The sequence below is a fragment of the Schistocerca americana genome, chromosome 2 (assembly GCF_021461395.2).
Source record: "Schistocerca americana isolate TAMUIC-IGC-003095 chromosome 2, iqSchAmer2.1, whole genome shotgun sequence".
NCBI lineage: Eukaryota > Metazoa > Arthropoda > Insecta > Orthoptera > Acrididae > Schistocerca > Schistocerca americana.
The window spans coordinates 438,186,509-438,198,668 of record NC_060120.1 but is presented as its reverse complement, the minus strand read 5'-3'; the positions used below and the strand labels follow the sequence as shown (position 1 = coordinate 438,198,668).

Below are 12,160 nucleotides of genomic sequence, written 5' to 3'. Positions count from 1 at the left end.
TCACAACTGCTGCGTCCAACCAAGAACAGGATACAGGTAGTCAATACGCCGCCAGCAGAGAGAGAGGTGATTGCGCCAGGACTACTGAAGATGGTCGCAAAATCATTGCGTGACAAGACGTACGCGCATGACAATACCCCTTACCCTTTTACCGATTCCAATGCTCCTTAACCTCCTCTACGCCACAAGCCTTATGATTCGATTGGGCAATTGCAAATCTGGCCGTCGTTGTTCCTAAGAGGGACTTGGACCTTATAAACCGCTTACCTATCTTTACCGAGTATGACTGGCAACGCATAATCGCTGCTATTCCAAGAGTTAAGCAGAAGAAGGAGAACAAACATCCCTCTTGCTCGCACCGCTAGTTTCCTAGCACCCACTGTATTTTATCCTGTCGAGTTCAGACACGTTTTAGCGAATCCTTTTAATCCGAGTCAATTAAATTATCTTATATTTGTGGAGTAAATGTCAACAGACAAAGACTCCGACATTGTAGACCATCTCAGGACAGGTTGTCCATACCAGAGAGCAGAGAGAGAATCCCAACCGGCAGTCCCGCTCAGGCAGCTGAGGTGTGCGATCACTGTACGCTAAGCGGTCGCTTGCTACCTACGCTGTCGTTCCCCAGCATGCCTCGACGGCGTGAAAAGGGAGGCAAAGCCGCCGCCTACTGCAGTTGCTGTGCCTAGTGCTCGCCGCATCAGAAGATGGGGGACGCAAGAAGAAGAAGACGACGGAACAGAAGGAGCAGTGCTTCCGCTGCTAAAAACGTGACCACGTTGCCAAGAACTGCCGGAACCGAGTGGCGTGTCTTCGGTGTGCGCAAGCACACGATTCGCGCCACTGTACGAAGAAGGACGCCACTCGCTGTTGCACCAACTGTCGCGGCGCTTAAGCAGCGAATTTCCGAGGCTGCAGTTATACCAAGAAATGGAGTCGCGGTGAGAAGACAAGACGGAGACGTAAGACCACCAAGAAGGCGGACACAACGGTGGCCGTTGCATCCTTACCATCCCCTCCCGGTCCCGGCGAATCCGGGGTGGTCGGTGACTCTCGGCTGTTCCACCAGACGCAGTCAGCGAGGCGTGCACCAGGGTCCGCGCCGCCACTGACGACGACATTGCTGCCCTCAGAGCCGCAACGGCGGAAGAGAGGGAAGCACTCGAAGCCGAACTGGCGGAGGCTCGGCAGCTGGTGCACAGTCTCCGTGATGCACTGGCCAGCCAGCCCAGCCCAGTACAGAAGAAGAACGCTGACACGCAGCCTCCCGCCTCCGTGGAGCCTGTAGCAATACAGGAAGTCACGGTGGTGGTAACACAAGACGCCGCCGTACCGACAGCCGTCGCGGCGAAGACCAAGGCAACCCAGGTCATCACGGAGGACGCTCCCTTCCCCAAGATGCAGCTGCAGAAGATAGTGTCCGTCTATTTGGACATTCTCAGGTCTTATAACGCCCACCCTCCTCTCACTCCTGCTGAGTGGGAAGATATCGCCTCGATAGAACAAGCCGAGAACGCGAGCAAAGAACAAGGGGCGAGGACCGCTGAAGACGCCGAAGCCGCCAGTTGGGAGGACATGCCAGATCCCGAAGTGGCACAAGCAGACACATCCAAGAAGAAGAAGAAGAACAAGAAGAAGCTCCCAGACGCCAGGAGGACCTAGAAGACTCTCCTCCTTATCGCGCCAGACACCCATCATCATCATCATCATCAACTACTCGCCCTGTCAGTCGTTGACTGGCAGTCCTAGGCGTCAACAAGGCCAGTCAAGTAAAGGCCCCTAACTGATGCATCGCTCTTATCGATTCAACCTACCGCCTGTCTCTGACCGGTAATCATCAGTCTGCCTAACCACGCACAACCCTCCCAGTTGTTCCTAAACGTCCCTGCATGCTTTCAATTCATCCAGACGTCTAATAACAACAGACTCCTCCTTACCTTCCTCAAGAAGAGGAATTCAAGTGCGAAGAGAGAGAGAGAGAGAGAGAAAGAGAGAGAGAGAGAGAGAGAGAGCACCCCGAAACTTCGCTAGAAGATGATGGGTACGAAACTCATCGAAACGTTGCGACAAGACGACGCCACCACTCGGCTGATAACTCGAGAAGAATTCATCAGTGGAATACGCCAAGAAAGACTGCAATCGCATATATGGATATGCTGAAGTTTGATATAGGGGTTATCAGTTAAGTGCGTTGCCAGGAAGAACGAAACTCTTGGTCAGGTGAGTACAGGGTTATAAATACAAACATGCAGAAATAATTCAGCAGTAGGTCTAATAATGAATAAGAAAATAAGAATATAGGCAAACTACTATTGATATCAATGTCAAGCATAACCATAGGCAAGATAGACAGGAAGTCAACGTCCAAGATGGCAGACCAAGTCTATATGCCAAAGAGCTCTACTTATCATGAAGCTACTTACAGAATATATTATCAATAATCAATATATATCAATAATCAATATATCAATAATCAATATATCAATATCAATAATCAATATATGATCAATAAGCTACTTAAATAATATATGATCAAATAAAAGAAATTATTTCGATAGTTCAAGGAGCGGAAAACTTAATTGTGATAATTTTGGTAAACATTTTTGGAATACAGTGATCAATTAATTGTTATATTTAGATTAAAGTTCAGTCTTGATCAAGTTATGTCTGTTTTAATGAGTAACCGGTTTCGGTTTTTTCTATAAAACCATCATCAGACCCATTGGCTCCCTTGGGTTGGTAGGTGGAGCTCTCCTTGCTGCTGTGCAGTCAACTCTGCACAGCAGCAAGGAGAGCTCCACCTACCAACCCAAGGGAGCCAATGGGTCTGATGATGGTTTTATAGAAAAAACCGAAACCGGTTACTCATTAAAACAGACATAACGTGATCAAGACTGAACTTTAATCTAAATATATTAATTATGATAAGTAACTGATATTGGTAGCAGGAAGAGAAAGAGAAGTGAAAAATTAGGACAAAATGAACTGGGGGAAAAGAATGAAATAACAAGTGGCCTGGTACAATTTACACAGAGCATAATTTAATCATCGCTAAAAGTTAGTTTCAGAATCATTTAAGAGGGTTGTATACCTCGAAAGGAACTGGAGACATTACAAGATTTAAGATTGATTATATAATAGTAAGACAACATTTCGAAACCAGATTTTAAACTGTAACAAACGACCAGGGGCAGATATGTACAATGATCATAATTTACTGGTCTCAATCTGTAAGTTAAAACTTAATTAACAAGATGGGACCTGAATAAATTAAATGAACTAGAAATTATTGACAGTTTCAGAGGAAGCATTAGGCAACGATTGATTGAAACAGGGGAAGGGAATACAACAGGAAAGCAGTTGCTCAGACGTGGAGACTAGTTTAGCTGATGCGCAGCAAAAAAAAGTAGAGAAAGACGTCAGGTGCTTTGATTTAAAACACGTGGACAGGTTAGAAAACGCAGCTGCGGATGTAGAGGTTGATGACCCCATTAATCAGAGCATGTATGTACTTGCAACTAAACAAAATTACTTTAGCTGGAGACATATTGAGAATGATTTATTAGAGGTTTTCATGAGGAACCTGTTCAAACTAGAATAACTCACCCTATTATAAAAACTAACATCTCAGGAGTCTTCTTGATAGTCTCAGGCGTCTTCTTGTCTTCTTGATAGTGGCAGCGAAGCAAATACTTTGTCCCAAGCGTTCTTTGATTCTGTTCCTATGAGGGATGAGTTAACCGTCATGAAGCACCTGGTGAAGTTAAAGGGTATGAACGCAGTTTTAATGTAAAGCCTGGGTGGGTATTTTTAAGAAACCTTATCAGATACACGTTGTGAGAAGTCAAGCTGTTAAGAGAGAAATTCAACGCATGCTGGCATGGGGTGTCATTGAGCAAGCGATTATTGAGTATAATAATAGTAATAGTTGTGCATAAGCGTGATGGAAGCTTCAAATTAGTACTGGACGTACTCTGGCTAAATGAAATTGTAATGAGAGAGATTGACTGTCCTCAAAATATGGAAGAACTGATACAAAATTTCCGCAGAGTTATGTAGTGTACATCAATGAACAGAACATGGGGGTAGTGGAATTTTCCCCTGGCAAAAGATTCGCGTAAATATGCATTTTGTAATGAATAAATGTGCTACAATATGAAGTAGTCCCATTTATATTAATATTTCTGTTGTGCGTTGTGATGGCTCATGTGTCAGGGCAGGAATCTATATATGTAAATGATGTACCGTTAGCAACTCCCACTTGTGAGCGTACAAGCTGTGGCGGGAGTTTACAGCGGCAGTTTCCTGCCGCAGAGCACGTGGTTGGCGGTTGCTGCCGGACCGTGGCGAGCGGCTAGCGTTACGCGGCCGTAGAAAAACCCGCTCGGACGCCAGGCAGGTGCGCGTATCGCCATGTTTGCGAGCTTGGAGAAATTTTTATGCCAGAGAAAAATTGATAAAAAAAAAGCTAAGAGTGACATGGGGATGTGAGTTGGCACTGATGGACAGAAAGATGTGTAAAGCTAAATTATCTAGACGCGCCACAAAGCATATAATAGCATAAAAGTTATTGTTGTCATAAAAATTGTAAACTTATGAAAGTTCAAAAGCTAATATCTCGGCAATGATTTGGCCGATTAATATGTACAAAGTGTTTACGGATGCACCTAGTAGAGATGCCTCGAACAGTCATAGCCGGTTTAGCATGGTGTGTACCATTTTGAATGAGGAGTCGGAATAAGGGATTTGACTGAGAGAAACGGTGGTTTAGCTAATAAATAAATTTAAAGAGACGAAACTAGTGGCAGCATTCTAAAGTTTAAAGAGGTAAGTGAATAATAAAGTATGTAGTTTTATTTGTTTATTTATGTTTAATATCAAAAATCTGAAAAAAACAATATCATGCCATAAGAACATTATTAGAGAAAAAACGATGTCAGATACAAAAAAATGGACCCTACATTGTTATTGCCAAGAAATTTTCCATATTTTTCAATGTATCATATGTGTCTTTGTATTTAGTTTTAGAATATTCGTGATTCTTTCTGTCAAACATTGTTTTGAGTTAGACAATCATTTCGAGGCTGCAAAGTGCGGCCATCTTTGATGACAGGGGAGTGGGTTCTGAGCGACGGTAAGAGCCGGACGTGCCGCGCATTTGGGGGTAGTAGTGGGTTGGTAGCCACGTTCAGGGGCAAGTATGTACGTAGCGACGTTCGAAAGCGATCAAGTGAAGTGCAGTATAGTGGTTTAGGACAGCAGACAAGAGTGTATTTTGTGAACTGTGAACAGACTGTTGACTGCCGTGATCGCGAACAATGAATGTTGTAGTGAAGTGTTGTATCATCAGTTATTAACGGCCGCCCTTACGTAAGAGCCCCTCAGACTGCACTTTAAGTGTTAATTGAATATACTGATGAAAAATAAACTACTTGTTCAAATTATAAATGAATGTGAGTGACTCAATAACTTAAATTTCACCGCAATATCTGCCTGCAGTGTTTTGTTATATTTTATTTCAACTTAAGAATTGAGTTTACTACAGGTGTGAGCTGACACCGTATGACGAAAAATGGAGCCAAACATTCAGACTAGCCACATCTCTGGGCCGCTCAATTAAGCTGAGTGTAACAAATGTATATATATTCGTGCCATAGCACGTGGGGGCTCGATCCAAACTATTCAAAATTTAATGTGTAGTGTCCAGTAAAGTCGTAATATGAGGTTTCTCGTCCGAGATCGTCTTAACTGAAGAGGCTCGGTAGGCAGTGCAGAACTGCGTTTGAAAATGAAGAAGATTGGGAGAAACGCATTGCCGATCGCCGAGCAATACGCTGGGTCCGACGTCGATCACCAAAGCGGAAGCTGAAGCGCCGCTGGCCGCCAAACATCGACGCGCCGACTTCGCCGACGTGCTACGGAGCTGGGGCCAGTTCTGCAGCCAACCTGCAAGCCGTTCCACGCCACACCGCACCACAGCCGGCCGCAGTGGCCGTGCGGTTCTAGGCGCTTCAGTCCGGAACCGAGCGACTGCTACGGTCTCAGGTTCGAATCCTGCCTCGGGCATGCATGTGTGTGATGTCCTTAGGTTAGTTAGGTTTAAGTAGTTCTAAATTCTAGGGTACTGATGACCTCAGCTGTTAAGACCCATTGTGCTCAGAGCCATTTGAACACCGCACCACATCGCACCTCACCGCAAGGCAGCCGAAAGTATCAGGCAGCACGCGGTAGCAGTCTGAACAAAGCTATGTGTTGGCATCAGGGGCATTAATGTCTCAGTTCTCTATCTCACAGCCAGTTTAGCTATGGAGTTCGAATTTAGAGAGATGGTGATGAAGAAGTCAGCTAGTGATGTGATTCTACAGGGAGTAGGAGTGAGCCTCAGAGCCCACACAGACACACAGACCGGGAGAAGAAGCAGAAGCTAATGTAGTTGCTATGCTTGGATCATTAATGAGCCAAATGCGGGAATTCAGAACTGAATTAAAAACTGATATGGGGGATATGGAAAGTTTTTGGGGGGCAAAAATCAGAGAATTAAATGATCAATTGTTGGATTTATCAGAAAAGATTGAGGAGGTAGAGGGAAATTTGAATGCTAAGATTGATCCAGTTGCTATTGAATTAGGGGGTAGAATTGATTCAGGCAGGCAGTTGTGTGACACAAGGAATGATGAGACAAGATAAGGTCTGATTGACGTGGATCGGAAGATTGTGCCTAGTTGTGATAAAACTAGAACTTTATTATTAGGTCAACTGGCAGAGACAGCTAGCGACCTAGGAAAGGAAACTTAAAATGTGGTTGCTGTTACTGTAAAGACTAATGTAGAAACTGACAAAGTTAAGAGTAGATTAAGTAATGTTGAATTATGGCTCTGAGCACTATGGGACTTAACATCTGTGGTCATTAGCCCCCTAGAACTTAGAACTAGTTAAACCTAACTAACCTAAGGACATCACAAACATCCATGCCCGAGGCAGGATTCGAACCTGCGACCGTAGCGGTCTTGCGGTTCCAGACTGCAGCGCCTTTAACCGCACGGCCACTTCGGCCGGCTGTGTTGAATTATGTTGGGCTAATGGAAGTATGGGATGGCCTATGGTACAAGTACCCAGTAGTAAGACTTTTTCAGGGGAAAGCAAGTACCGTGCTGTAGATTTTCTGGCAGCTTGCAAGGATTGTTTTATTGGTGGTATAAGTGACAACAGCAAAATTAAACTGGTAAAAAGATTATTGGAGGGTTCTGCTCAGACATGGGCAAATAAATGTAGTGAACAAATTAAATCATACGGTATATTTGACGTTTCTAAACAGGTATTGGAGCCAAGCAAAACAATGCAGATTACAGAACGATTTTTTGAATGGGTCAGTTTACAAAGAAGGTAGGCAAATTATGAGAGAAGTTTGTCAGGAGGAATTAAGAAAGTTGGTACCTTTGGATAGGTCTTTGGGAATTTTTGACTGAGATTTCTAGTCTACTGATAAGGTTACCCGAAAATGTATAGTGGGAACTGATACATTGCCCAACAGATTCTATAAAAATTTCTTGGATTTTATCGAGAGGATGGACCAGGCAATGTGCTAAAAGCCAAACTCAGGGGGTAATAATTCAGCGAATAATCAGAGGAATAATGGAGGGTTCGTTTCATAAAACCAAAACACACAGCGAGCACGTTCCTCACCATGAAAGTAGCCATTTTAACTCTGCACTACGCTGGTGCTCCTGATGGCGGAATAGGACTACGTGAATCAAAATTGAGGTTAAATGCTACAAAGTGGCTTTTCTGCCGATTCTGTAAGTGAGCTCAATAAATTTCTATATCATTATAAAGTTCAAATGTCCTTTTCGATTCAGGCTATATGATGATTGTGAAGTACAGAACATCTATTTATTTCATACCAACTTCGATAGTTGCTTACTAGATCATCTGTCCGTCCCATAATGAACAGCCTTTGTTACCTTTCGAGCTATATGTCTTCCTGCAAAGAAACTGTTAAATATATAGCTCTAGCTCTAAAAAATTTAGCCATTGGAGAACTTCACCCAAATTAAGCCGTCACAACAGTGAGAGTACATCTTTTTAAAAGCAAAAATGTTTATATGCTTGCGTAAATAACTATCAAAATTCAAATTTTTTTTACATAACTGTTTACACTCGATAATAAACCTAAAATAAGGGATACCAAGAACTCTAAACCACATGGAAATTACGTACGTCATTACAATGACTCATTACCAGTATTTCAGTAAATTATATTTAATTCATAAATTGCATTTTAAAATACAACTGTATTACTATTTTCATTGAAAACAATCAATTTCAGTCATGTTTGGGTCTCCAGCAGCAAAACGATAAAACTAGATAACAAGTGAGTACAGCTCTAATAAATAACAATCATATATCTCGTCTTGTGAATCATAACTAATTATTACGAGAAGGTAGAATACTTACAAAACTATGCATTATCAAAGTTGCAAAGCCAAATGTAGTTTATAAAACGTTCCATTACTCTTATTATCTGTGTATGAATGACAATTATGTCACGGCAGCATCAGAGATGGCTGTGTCCATCATGTTCTCAGAGTTAGAACTAAATAGGCCAAAGACCTTACAATAGAAGCAATAAAAATTAAAGAGGTGTAATCATGATCCATTTAGTCACCCTGCAAACATATCAAACATATCAAAGAAGCCAATAACGCTCCATAACTCGACTAATGAACGCATGCACCATGCTTTACCTTACTACTTTTTCACTAATTACATTATTTATGTTTTAAGGTCGTTGAAAAACATCAGTAAAATCAAGTTGGCACATACATTAGTCAGTTACATTACTATTGATTGATGAATAAGTAATAATGTAAAGCTTGGTGGGTGACATCAGTAGTCGACCTACGGAGCATTAGTGACATCTTTGATAAGTTGGCAGCCTGTCTACGTCGATAATCATCATATTTCTGGACGGTTTAGGACTTCCACAGTAAAGTCTTTAGCCTATTCAGTACAAAATGTGAGAACAGCACGGACATAGCCATCTCTGATGTTATCAGAATATAACTATTCATCATACACAGGCAATAATAGTAATGGAACATTCTATAAGCTATATTTGGCAATACAAGTGTGACAATGCTTAGCTGAGTTGCTTTTTGTAAGTACCTTCTTGCAATAATGAGTGATGTTCTACGTATAATGTATACACATAAGATGCTCATGTGCCACAATGGTATACGTTTGTTGCCTAATTATCTTCTTTCGATGCAGGGACCCAGAGGTGGAGCGAAATCGATTGTCTTCAATAAAAACAGTAGTGTATTTTGCAATGCAATTCTTAACGTTTAAAAAGCTGTTCATCACCGCTTGCACAAAAATTTTATTTAACGCATTGGAAGGGTATTCCCACTACTGTCGTGCCATGTAGCAGACGAACAATTAATTGAAGTAGATTAAGTTAATTTAATGTTAGTAAATAAATTAATGTAGTTTTTTGTATGAAAATTTCTAACATGACTGATGGCAAAGAACAGCAACAATTACTTTCTGTGATGTTTATTTGTAACATTGCCAGTTTTGATCAGCAAAGTCCGTCTAAAGATGGCATGTATTCTGTGATATACTGTTGAATTTATGAGTTGGAGACAGTCAGTATTGAATATGATTAAACAACAAAATATGTCAGACGATATTCACGTATTATAGCGGAGGAGATGCGGTGTACGTTATGAGATCAGTGAGTGTACGAAAATACGGCAGAATGTATTTGAATGTGTGGGGCATCTTCGAAATTTCGTCAATAGATTAATGGTATCTCCACTCACAATTTACAACACACACTACATCTACAGCTATTTCTACGCTCTTCAGACCACCTTATGATGTGTGGTGGAGGCTGCTTCCTGCGCCACTGTCACTCCCTCTCCACCCCCTCCCCCTCGCTACCCTTTCCCTGTGTCAGTCGTGAATAGTTCGAGGGAAGGATGACTGTCGTTAGGCCTCCGAGTGATCTCTGATTTCTCTGACGATAATTTCATGGCCTTTTCACGAGATACTTGTAGGAGGAAACAATCTACTGGCTGATTCTTCTAGGAACCACGTTCTCAGAATTTTAATAGTAAATCATTCAGTGATGCACAACGCTTCTCTTGTAGTGTCTGCCTCCAGAGTTGGATTAAAACACGTACTGCATACAGCAGACGTTGGGCATGTTAGTTACGGTTACTTTGTCTTGTATTTCACGCTTCTCAACTAATTCACAGAGCACGCAATTTTTACTCACGTTATTCATGGGGAAAGTATTGTAGGACGTTATTCGTTCACTAAACATTTCGATTTCTTGAAGCCATTACATTTTTACTCTTTTCTATTAACTGCGTGGATTAGCAATTCTGTTTCACCTTAGTGCTAGCTGGAGAACAAATGTTGTTCAGTCTTAATGCATCTAGTGGTTCTTTGCACCTTGTTTCAAAATTCCTTCGGACCTGTTCTATACGAAATGAGCTCACCAATCAGGAACCAGAGATAACTGCCACAGGACCTTGCGGTCAGCAGTTCAACATGTGACACTTTCTACTGTAAAACAACACGCTTTAGATCTGCACTTTGTTGCCAGTTACTATCAAAACAAAGAAACCGAAATAACCAAAACAATTACAGTTATACTATGTGATCAAAACTATCGGGACAACCCCAAAAATATACGTTTCTCATATTAGGTGCATTGTGCTGCCACCTACTGTCGGGTACTCCATATCAGCGATCTCAGTAGTCATTGGACATCGTGAGAGAGCAGAATGGAGCACTCCATGTAAGTCACGGACTTCGAAAGTGGTCAGGTGATTGGGTGTCATTTGTGACATACGTCTGTACGCCAGATTTCCACACTCCTAAACATCCCTAGGTCCACTGTTTCCGATGTGGAAACGTTAAGGGACACTTACAGCACAAAACCGTACAGGCCGACCTCGTCTCTTGACTGACAGAGAGCGCCGAAAGTTGAAGAGGGTCGTAATGTGTAATAGGCAGAAATCTATCCAGACCACCACACAGGAATTCCAAACAGCATCAGGATCCACTGCAAGTACTACGATAATTAGGCGAGAGGGGAGGAAACTTTGGTTTCATGGTCGAGCGGCTGCTCATAAGCCACACATCACGCCGGTAAATGCCTAACGACGCCTCGATTGGTGTAAGGAGCGTAAACATTGGGCGATTGAACAGTGGAAAAAAGTTGTGTGGAATGACAAATCACGATACACAATGTGGCGATCAGATGTCAGCGTGTGCGTATGACGAATGCACGGTGAACCTCATCTGCGAGTGTGTGAAGTGCCAACAGTAAAATTCGGAGGCGGTGGTTTTGTGGAGTGGACGTGTTTTTCATAGAGGGAGCTTGCACCCCTTGGTGGTTTGCGTGGCACTATCACAGCACAGGCCTACATTGACGTTTTAAGCATCTTCTTGCTTCCCACTGTTGAAGAGCAATTCGGGGATGGCGATTGCATCTTTCAGCACGATCGACCACCTGTTCATAATGCACGGCCAGTGCCGGAGTGGTTACACGACAATAACATCCCTGTAATGGACTGGCCAGCACAGTGTCCTGACCTGAATCCTATAGAACATCTTTGGGATGTTTTAAAATGTCGACGTCGTGCCAGGCCTCATCCACCAACATCGATACCTCTCCTCAGTGCAGCACTCCGTGAAGAATGGGCTGTCATTGACCAAGAAACCCTCGAGCACCTGACTGAACGTATGCCTGCGAGAGTGGAAGCTGTCATCAAGGCTAAGGGTGGGCCAACACCATGTTAAATTGCAGCATTACCGGTGGAGACCGCCACGATCTTCTAAGTTATTTTCAACATGGTGTCCGGATACTTTTGATCACATAGTGTAACTATAGCTCTGAAACACGCATGATAATGAGACCGAAAAGATTGCAAGGACTGACATATTTTGAAATAAGTCTACTATTTGGGAGAAGCAGGAATCACAAAATACTTAGTCAGTTTGAATATAACAACAGCTTTTTTGTGTAGCTTGTGCAACAGTAAAGGTGCTAACCTCGTCAAGAAATTTTTGTAAACCTCTGTACATCTCTGTCCAGACGAGGGTACCTCGTTTTCAGATTCACTAATGCTGAATACTGCTGAAC

At 42.6% G+C, this 12,160-nt stretch overlaps 1 protein-coding gene across 1 annotated transcript in view; it reads right to left on the bottom strand.

Annotated features, from left to right (window-relative positions):
* Nucleotides 1-12,160, bottom strand: part of LOC124594075 (ATP-binding cassette sub-family C member 4-like) — a 282,274-nt gene that overhangs the window by 228,155 nt on the left and 41,959 nt on the right. The window lies entirely within an intron of this gene.